This window comes from Trachinotus anak, unplaced genomic scaffold (genome assembly GCF_046630095.1).
Source record: "Trachinotus anak isolate AG129_WGS33_773 ecotype Australia unplaced genomic scaffold, CSIRO_AGI_Tana_v1 ptg000004l, whole genome shotgun sequence".
NCBI lineage: Eukaryota > Metazoa > Chordata > Actinopteri > Carangiformes > Carangidae > Trachinotus > Trachinotus anak.
In genome coordinates this window covers 11,787,695-11,798,744 of record NW_027273855.1, presented here as the reverse complement: position 1 = coordinate 11,798,744, position 11,050 = coordinate 11,787,695, and the positions used below count along the sequence as shown (strand labels likewise).

The following is an 11,050-nucleotide window of genomic DNA, read 5'->3' as shown; positions in this document are numbered from 1 at the left end:
CAAATACTGAGAATTATTGTGCAAAGCAAAATAAACAATCTTCAGTTACAGTGTTTTCCTGGGATGGCTTTGAGGAGAGGCCCTGTTTATTTTCATCATTATACTGTCTCCTGAAACATCCAGGTCGAGCTCACACTCCCTCTGAGCCTTTGCATCTTATTTTTTAAGCTTTTTCATTTGCGTCATCAAATGCTGCCTGCAACATAATGAGAGATGTGGCAATTAATTTTCTTTTAATCAAGGTCGAAATGAAGTAAATTGGTGCAGCTTGGCGAGCCCTCATTTTCTATTTTTGCAGTGATGCAAAACAAATACGATAAAATTATGGCCCTCCTCACCTTCTGTAATTAGAAAGCATGAATGATCAGAGGGAGATGATATGTACTATACAGTACCTCCAACCATGCCTCTCTCCCCAGAGATCAGATTTCAGCTCTTTTGAAACAGATGACCATGTTTTCCTCCTCTCGCCTCCTTTATTTGTCTGTTCTTTTTTCCCTCTGCTGGAGTTACAGACAGAGGGAGCAGCTCAACATGACATTGACTGCAATGTTGTTGTAATGCCTCTCAAATCTTATTAAAGACCACAGCTGTGAAAGACCTTGCTGACTCTACACATCTCCATTAACTATGTTGTTTCAGTATCCCTCCAAGCTGATTAGGAATTTATTAAAATTAGATTTTACCTGGGCATCTTATCATCACCATATGGTGCAGTGACCAGCACTGTTGAAGATAGCATTTGTTTTCAGTTTAGACATGTGAGTACAACTTCTGTAATGATAATATAATAATAATAATAATAGTCCTTTTCTACTTATCACACTATGATTGAGGTAAAAAGATCTCTTAGAATACACCGTTTGTCTTGAGAAAAGTTCATTTGGTGCAATACTGCAATTTTCATGGAGGACCCACACCTTAATTTCCTGTTGGAAGCGATTGAGGAAGTAGCCACCTACCTCTCATTGTCTGCTGCCTAAACACGTAAATAGCATAGATGGAGAAAACATATTGTCCCTGGATAAAAAGACAAACCACATTCAGAGAGACTTTTAAACGTCAGTATATGTATTTTTTAATAAACCATTCTTCGTCTTCTTCTTTCTCACAATGTCATACTTGCCTGAGTGCCATTTTCATTAAGGTCATGAGACATTCATGCTTATCCCTGAAGTTTGACAGAAAAAGCAATTCACTGGCTAAGGCATTTCAGCTCTTGCCCTCTGTTGCTCATGTGCTGCGTACATCTGTCACACCACATGTGTCTCTGTGTGGCCTCAAACACTAGGTGTACACAGTGTTGAAATGCACTGGAAAAATATATACAAAGGCTTGATCGAGCATTAGCTCTAAGTCAGCAGAGTGAGGTGGGTATGGCGACAGCTGTCCGATCATCCCCTCACCCCCTCCTCCCTCACCAGCCACCATCACTTTTCAAAAACGCTCCCTGTTTACCATACATAGGCAGCTGCCACCACTGTTAACTTCCATAAGACAGCCACCTGCTAGAGGACATTTGTACATGTCTTTATTTAATTAAGGTGAATGCCAGTTCGTTGGCCCCCTCATGCAATATGACTGAATATAAGTCGCCCTTGATCAGGCTGCTGCCAGTGGACGGTTTGGACAGCTGTGGAGGGCATGCATCTTCTTCAACGATCAAAATGTCAATTTTGCCACATAAACGACAAAAATGTACTATAAACGTTTTATGTCATGGCACATTGTATAAAAAAAAGGAAGAAAAAACCCACTCACAGTGCTATTTCACTGAAACATTACAAAATGAAACACATACCACAAATAACAGGTATTATGCCTGCTACTGATGACAGGTAATAATATCACATGACAGTGTAGCGATGACAGTTCAATTTGCACTATTAGAAATGCTTTGCTTGCACTAATTTTCTTTATTTTTGTGTGTATTGTCAAAGCACTCAACTCTGAAGGCACACTGTTTGAAATCCCCCTCTCTAGATATTAAGCCTTTTAAAGGAACAGTCTGATATTCTGGAAAATGTGTAATATGCAATCAGATAGCAAGTTTGATAACAATCATCTCAGAGTGTCTATCCCTGAGATAGGTCAAGCCAGAATGTGTTTACACCTATAGCAGAGGGTAACAGCTCAATAAAAATAGCTAAATACTAAAATATACTAAAAAACTCCAATGCTAAATGTTGAATCTCTTTTTTAAACTGAAAAAATATAAATATAAAATTGAGCCCTTGTGGCTTTAGGTGTATTTCCATGTCTGAGCCATTGCTGGACCAACAGCTGCAGGATGCAATGACTGCACACAGTGTCTCAAAAGTCCTGTCCTAATGATGTTATTAATAAAGTTATCAGTGAGTGAGATTGCATGGTAAAAAAAACCAAATCATATAAACAAAACATATTTGAAGTAGTTGCAAGGCTAATATTTAAGGCTATTATAGGCTTATTATAAGCCTATATAATATTTTCTAAATTATTTTCATAGAGCCGGGTCACTTGTTCCTTTCTCCAGTTCAGTGTTGTCTGTTTCCCAAAATCAGTATCATCTGTTGCTATTAGTTCTATAATATCCTTTTGACATAAACATCCCGTTATTACAACCTTCTGTATGAATCTGACTGTCAGGGAATCAAAGCTATGGATATTCTCTCGATGAAATGAACCCTTTACTTTAACAAAACTGTGTGTCTTTTCTAACCTTGGACTGACATGTGATTAGCTTTTAATGTTTTATAATTAGTAGTACCAATGGCAAAGGAGTCAGCAGGGCAGAGGTGGGGTGGGTACGCCCTTGAGAGCAGGCCTTATGATTCAACGGCTGGCGATAAATGGACCGGATCATTACTGAATCAAGTGATCTGCAGAATAATCTATTGATTTTCTGGTCTTTCTTACTTCTTTATTATTCTGTATCACAGTATTGCAACATCAGGAAGAACCCACTGATGGATGGGTTGCTTGGACCTCTGCAGTGACCGTGGGGGGGTTGCTTACGAGTGTACTACATATCACACATTCCAGGGTGCTAGGCATAAAATTCAATGATATGCCAATGATATGTGGATTTATGCTTTATAAGGTGTGTTTTGTGAATCGATCACTTACTTTCTTAACTATATACAGAGCCTTCATGTTTTTGGATAAGTATTGTGTTGATGTTTTAAGTGGGAGGAGAACTGATGAAAGACACAGGCTATGTGAGGCCTCATAAGCAACATACAACCACATGTAATAGGATATGGGTCTGAACTACAAGCCAGCTCTACAATATTTATTTTACAAGCTGGATTTATTCAAATCATATAGTGGCAGGTGTTAAAGGTGACCAATTTATAGAGAAGAGTCAAAATACCATTGAAAAACCTTTAATCCCCTTAAAAAAAACCGTGAGGTAAAGTTCTGAAAAATTAGTCAGCCTACCTTTGAATTTCTGTGAACTGTCCATTTTTGGTTTCAAATGCTGCACGGATGTTTAAATAGGATTTATTTCTAAAATGAGGATGAGATGGTGATGTGGTTTTAATATGACAAATGAATTAACAAATATCCTAAATCTCTCTGGGGTATACCAAGCAGTAGGTCACATCCTTGAATCCTAAAACCGTTCAAGGAAGGTAGAGATTAAATCACTATCTACCTTGGTAGTTGACTTTTCTATTGATTCTCTCAATTCTTTATTATGTACAACAGGACACATCACAAAACTGCTAATTGGCAATAATCTGTTTGTCAATAGTTCACGAGACTGCAGAATTTAGATAAGGAAAGTTCAAGTTTAAAATACATTATCACAGCCCCACTATTCCTATGGGCTTTGCTCCTGGAATACCTTTAAGGTGTGTCATGCTCAGAATACTTTACAGTAAAATATTGATGTATGTTAGGTGGTAGGAAAGGTGAGGTAGAAGGAAAACAAAGAGAGGAGGTGACATTAGTGTTCTGCCAATAGGAAGGTAAAGCTTAAATAGACTAGGAAATGTTGTAATAGTGGTTGATTTACTGTGAATCAAATAAAATGTTATAGATTGTAACTTAAAGTTTGAAATAAAGCTTAAATATCAATTTTGAAATTAAAATAATCACAACTGCAAATAATACATTATTCTCAGCTAGACTATGATAGGAAATATCTCCAATTTACATTTAAATCACGTCATGATCAAATCATGATATGCAGTTGCTCATTGAAAATAATTCATAGACAATGATCAATGTGGGTCAATGCAGCTAACTCCTACCACCTAACATACATCAGTTTGGAGCATTTTAGTGCTTTTCAGCACATTGCTTTGGTATTATGGCCCCCAGCTTCATTGTTTTGATTTAGTGTCACCACTCTCATTAATACTTTTTCCAGCTGCAGCAAGCAGCTGTTTCGGCTAAAAAGCTGTTAAACCCACAGTATGTCACCTTCCCAGCACCAAACAGCTGACAGAGAGAGTTAGCTAGCTGGTGCAGATAGTCGAGCATTTAGCAGCTAAACACTCTGATATTCCCCTCAGGGGTCGGTGGAGGCAAAAAAAGAGCTAAAAGGATATTGAATGTTATATTCGTGAGGCACCCAGAAACATGACTATGAATGAATGCAAATGCTGCGTGTTGTGTCTGTTGCGCGTGTAAATGTGCAAGTGTTTGCTAACATTTTCTCCGTATAAAGTGATAATATTTCAGTGGTGTGTTAATAGCTATTTCCGCTGCTCTCACTTGGCCAAAAAAATCAAATACACACACACACACACACACACACACACACACACACACACACACACACACACACACACAGCTTTCATACAGCAGGTGGTCAGACAGATGAGTCAATTTAGATACCCAATGGTAAATATGAAGTTAAGCAATGTAAGCTAACTGAGGCAGTTGTTTGCTAAGCTAACACGTTAGCTGCAACAGTTATGGAAAGACATTTCTTTGTGTTTATCTCATGGTGCTTAAAAAATCAGTTAATACAGCTATGTGTCATCTTTTTCTGTCAGCACCACCATACCCAGGCATACAAGGACAATATAGTGGTGTTTCCATAAATTTGATTGGGAAGGTCTCCATGTAGACCCCTACCTATGTCTAGTAAGCTACTATGACATATTAAAAAGACATATTCAAAATGTGACTTTGCTTAACTTAAAAACACCTACAATAACATTTGTGAAATAAGAGACAGTGAAAGAGTGAGATGTTTTGACAAGCTGTCAGCAGAGACCACCACTAAACTCCAGTCCAGGTTTTCCAGGCACCACCTGCCAAACCGAGAAATTCAATTAAGGACTCCTCTTCCCACTTGAAGCCGGTCTCCAGGGCAGATCTTCCGGGCGACTCGCCCTGTAAGAAATTAGAAAATGCTACAATAAAACCCGAAAAACTGAAAAAAAAACAAACAATGTGGCAACTTTAATAATGAAAGGTCTCACTACGCTATTCACCGTAAACACGCACGCCCCTATAGTTGGAAGTCACCGAGAGACAGCGAAGTACCCACAGGTAAGAGTTTTCCTTTTCCTCTCAACTACTGTACATGCTCATTTCATTTCCAAACATACCACTCTCTGCAGAAAGCGACACCAAAGTGTTTCTTGCCGCAGCACCGACAACGAAAACGAGCGCTAGCGGCAGTTGTAAACATTTAGGAAAGGGCACTAAACGATAGAGACTTTACGTGAGGACTTGTCGGTAAACACGGTGTGACTCCCGGTCTCGATGCAGCGGCAGCGGCAGCAGCGCCGACAGCAGCAGCAGCAGCAGCAGCGGGTCTGGAGCGGCTCACACAGTCTTGCTAGTGAACCCACTGTACCTTTGAAAATGCCGGCGAGAGGACCAGGCTTTCCTTAAACTTTAATAATTAACACAACGGTCACATTTGAAGCCGTCAGAGACCGGATGAACCCCGCAGGCGACCAAACACCAGCCCTGTTGCAAAGTTGATACAGGATTGGTGCAACTTTTCCCCAGAGTTCGTACTTTTTGCTCAGTGAAGCCGAGCTTAAATACTCCCATTCCCAAATTTATGAAGCACGGAGGAGACAATTTGAAAACAAAAGTGAAAGGAGATATTTTATTATTATTATTACTATTATCCAGCAGCTCAGACCTACAGTGTAGGCTGTGACTGTCCGCTCACACTTCTCCAAAAGTGCAAAAACGATACATATGAGCGACTGTTGGATGCGACTTGTGCGCCTGAAGTCCCAGCATTTGTCGAGAAAAACTTAGTGAAACTTCACTGGCTGCCACTAAACAGGCTGTAGCCCCCATAGAGTGTCATTTACAGTAAATTGAGGAACTACTATAAATGCAATCAATATTCTAAGACTGAAATGCGGAAGTTCTACTGTTAAAGAGTGTAAATGACTTTTGAAAATATATTCTTTGTCATGCAAGTGCATTGGATTGAGCGGGGCTGTGGAGTCAAACAGTAGCCAGAATTGTAACCTGCTAAATTCACGACTTCATAAAAATTTGTCTCTCAAAACAATTTGGAGTTTCAGCAGGTTATTGTGCTTTAACATCATAAATAAACACCATCATAAATATCAGATGGTTATTAAACCGCCTGGAAAACCTGACCACTTGCTCAAAATGTAGTGACAACTATTGGCAGATTATACATCTCTCTAACACCAGACACACACATACACACACGCGCGCGCGCGCACACACACACACACACACACACACACACACACACACACACACACACACACACACACACACTGTATTTGCTATGGTAAATAGGATTTTTCTGCAGTTCCTGCTCTCAGTGGCTGTAAGGCAGGTTTTCTGACTTCCACCTACTCTAGAACAAACAGTCTGTTTAAAATCTGTACATACTCTGTGTGTTTGGTTAGTTGTGATCTCTACAAAACACCACTATGATATGAGATTTAATTTAACATGCTTTCATGCTTTTGTAAAGGGTCACTGTTTGTACTCTTGTGCATTTATAAATGTGTGTGCTCTGTGCTTGCCACAGTGTTATTATTCGCAGGGATGAAGATGAGGACAGGAATAGATCACTGGCACTTTAAACCCGGAGTTCTCATATTCTCGCCGGATCTTTCTCCTTTGCTAATTATTGTGTTGTTTTCAGAGCAAATATGTCATATCCATGGCGACCAGGCAGGTTTATTGTCTCTCCCGTGCAATAGCTCACATAAGTAATTAATTATCCTTTTTTCTCTCCCTCCTGTCTTTGGTTAAACAGATCATTCATGGAAAGCCATCTTCTATATTAAAAATGCCACTGCTAGTACAACACAAGGTAAACATGAAAGTTTTTTTTCAATTTTACAGTTTTGATGTCCCTTTTTGTGCTTTGAATTTTTTGTCTTGCAAATCAGTTGTGTATTAAATAATTTTATATTGTAAGGAGATGCATTTTGTGCGCAGTGTGTGTGTGCTTTTGAGGTATTTTCCATAATACCCTCATAATGCAGCAGCTGTGCAGCCTAACTGTTGCAGATGTATTCATGCATGCAAAGCAAGCACACACTTGACACTTAAATAGGCGAGCCTAAAAAACACATGTTTAGACATGAAATCAGCATGCATTTTGTGTGATTTGAATAGCAAGCATTAGCCAGACTAAAGGTAAGTTTACTTTAGGGGGGGGGTCTCTTATTTTATGTGATCACTAAAAATAATAACCAACAGCAGGTGACACTACAGGGTACAATAGTTTGACTCAGTGCATTGCAGTGGTATTCTTCATGTGCCTTTATACATTCTGTCCAAGCAGAGCTTTAAAGTGATCAGTTGAAGCAGTTTCCAGCTTTTCGTCCTGTGTGCTCCCTCAGTGTACCTCTGGAATGTGAGGTACTGCTGTCCAGAGGTCCATCTCTAGCTGCACACCAGCCAGCCCCCTCTCTGTCACACTGGTGGCACAGGTTCTCATCTCTCTTCGGCACTGATGAGACACTGCAATATCCATCTGTCAAACATACTGCCCCTCTTTCTCTGCCTCTCTTTCGCTCGCTGGGTCTGCCTTCCGTCTTTTATGATTTTTCATAGGCACCATAGGTGAAAGTAGAGCAGGGTAAATCTCCCGAGCTGTGAAAGCAGAGCTGCTAATTGTCCATTTGTGCAGTTTTAATTGCGATTTGGTTTGTGTGTTTAGTTCAGTGTTTATGGATGTGGTCCTCTAGCCCCTTTGATTGTGTCTCTCTCTCTCTAAAACGGTACTTGAAATGTTGCCTGTAGTACTGTGCTCTTGGTTCTCTGGACTAGTTCAGAATCTGATTGGTTAATCAGTGTGCAATGCCTCCAACGTTCTTATTTCCTGCAGCCCTATCAGTCAGTGAAATGCCTCATGTCTCATAAGTACCCATCTGCATCTGTCAAGGGGTGTGTAGAATTAAACCCATGTGTATTCCTTTTCTGTTTGACCTTGGCTGTGGACCTCAGGTCTTTGATGTCAAATAAGCGTCAGTAATCCCAGGCGGCATTTGACAGGCTGCAGGAGCCATTACTTTTGTTTCCCAGCACATAAGCTTTATCAATTGTCCTCAGTGTAATGCTTTTGTATACAAATTCACACTACCACAACCGTAGTGTTTTGCCTTGTAAAAATATACTGCCTTCAACACGTACTGTTATACCAGCACAAATAGCACACATGTTTTTTTAATCATCATTATTGTTTTTATTTTAGTGCTGAGGAAATGTCCTTTTTGCATGCTTGATCAGCCAGTAGAGAAATCCAATATAATGGAGGTTCAAGGTGAATTGCATCCCGTGCATTTCCCCCCTTCGACTGAAGGAATATTCCAGAGCAAAATAAACAAATCACACAGACAACAGTAATATAGGGTTGATTTTGAAGGCATGAAATAAGTATCGATTAAATCCTGCAGTTCATAGATGAAAATGGCCTTTTTGGTAATTTGTCCTGGGCCCTTTCAATACGATGGAGAAAGAGAGAGAGGGGCATGGACTGGGGGGGGGGGGGGAGAGACTGCAGAAAGGGGGGAGAGGAAGAATAGAGAAAGGAATAAGACAAGCGAACAGTGAGAAAGACAGAGAGAAGAGCTTTCACAGAGTTTAGAAAGGGACATGCTGCCCCTTTCCGAGCTCATTATCATTCTTAATAAGTCTTAAGGAAAGAAGGAGCACTGAGTGTAAATGCACGGTAATCCTTACACTGGCCAAGGTTAGTAGGGACGTCAGCACATGCGCACCGTTCCCAGCTGGCCACTTTGGGACAGGGAGGGGACCAGAGGAGCACAGTTAAGGATAGATGTTCAAGGAGAAAGTGAGGACGTTTAGACACTGTTTAAAGGTTAGGCCCTTTCCCCCAGCCTGTAGCTTTTCAGTGCCTGCGCCACCTGGCATTTAGCGAGTAAACAGTTCTGCATCAGACTAAAAACAGACGTATTTGGCCATAAGCCCTGGTGGAGGCTGTATTAAAGAAGAAGTGGTGAGGAGTACAAAGCGTGATTAAAAATCTAAATAGGACAGTTTTGACTTTGGCACCATTGACCACAAGGGATTCAGTCCTCTACTCAAAGTAACTGTTGGCTGCCGCACATGCCTAACTCACTGTTCTTTGGGTGTGGTCCAGAAACAAGCATTAAGATGAATTGGATGAACTGGTGACCAATTAACTAATTTAACAAATTGCCAGCCACTTGTAGTGGTTGTTCAACCATGTTGCTTTAATAGAAATCCAATGCAGTACTATTTATTTATATACTGTACTACGCTTACAGTCCAGTATTGTGTCACTGTATGCATTCTAGTGTTAGTAATATTACAGTATTCTTGTTCATTAATCAAGTCAGATGTGAGACATGTCTGGCACATTAATCTTAGTCTACAGTGAAACCACAGCAGAAGGTGATTTTTATACTTCCAGTAATTAGTACAGTGAGTGTTTTTTTTTTTTGCTGTTTAATTGTCTGTCAATCTTTTAGCCTTGTTTTAAAATTTACACATTGCAGTCTAAGCACCTTTGAAACTTGAATGTAAAATTATATAAATGTTCTATGAAAATCATAAAGGCAAGTATATAAAACTATGTGTAAAAACTGAAAAGCTCTTTTATTATTAGTAGTAATTAGTGGTGGGATTCAAAATTCGATTCGATTCAAAATTGATTCGTGATTCAATTAATAGACAAGCGGGCCCAATTTTCCAGCTCTTACTCCAGTGTAAGTGCTATAGCTCTTAGTCAACTGAATGAAACTATTCGCAGTTAAGCTAAATGGTGTTGATTAAAGTCTCTGTTGGACTAACCTAAAAACACAGAGAAAGTGTGTGAGATTATGTAGCATTTTTATTTTAAAAAGTTTACTGCTATAACTTGGGAACATGTTGCAATATTCTGTGTGTATGAGAATAATGAAATGAAAGTATAATTTACTGAGCACCGTTACTGGCTAAAATACGTTTCTGAAGAAAAAAAAACCCCTCTGCTGTAGTGTGACTAACATTGTTTCTCCTGCAGTGGGGAATTCTCTGCTGCAACGCACCAGGGAACTAATTCGGAATTGTGGAAGATAAGAATTATGATTCTTATGGGAATTGATTTTTTCCCCACCCCTGTAATGTATCCCAGAATTTCCTAACAACAAATATATGTGCCAATGGTTACTCTGTCCTAAAGGCGAGATTATTAATTTTAGTTAACCAGATTTACAGTTAGGAGTTTTGAAGCCATGTGATCAAAATGTTGTTCCAGAAGATTTCCTCCCGCAGAAAACAATACAGAACTTGGGCATGAGAATGAATGTGTAGTCATTTGTTGCAATAAAAATGGTCACAATTTGAGATCATTTTTTGTACACAGTACAGACTAGTGTCTTCAGTCTGAACAATAGATGCTAGAGATCACTGAAATATTTTCACCTTCTGGAAAAGTGGCCACTTTTCCTGAAAATCTTCTTACAGATATGTTGGTTGTCCAGTTATATCTGTAGTTTTGAAATTTTGGGATCCACCGCCTAATTGCTGGCCTTGTCTCTAGCTTTATACTACTGGCATATTTGCATCTCGATGATGGCTCTGTATGTCCTCTTGAGAATGTGTTGGCTTTATTGTCCAA

At 39.6% G+C, this 11,050-nt stretch overlaps 1 protein-coding gene across 3 annotated transcripts in view; it reads left to right on the top strand.

The window, feature by feature from the left end:
- Positions 1 to 4,503: 4,503 nt before the first annotated feature.
- casz1 (castor zinc finger 1) overlaps positions 4,504 to 11,050 on the top strand; it is a 166,700-nt gene continuing 160,153 nt past the window's right edge. For 2 of the 3 annotated variants that reach the window (XM_071475904.1, XM_071475905.1), the window contains exons 1-2: positions 4,504 to 5,493; positions 7,214 to 7,270. The gene's annotated coding sequence lies outside the window, so the exon portion shown is untranslated. The remainder of the gene's footprint in view (positions 5,494 to 7,213; positions 7,271 to 11,050) is intronic. The other variant, XM_071475903.1, reaches the window with a different exon arrangement.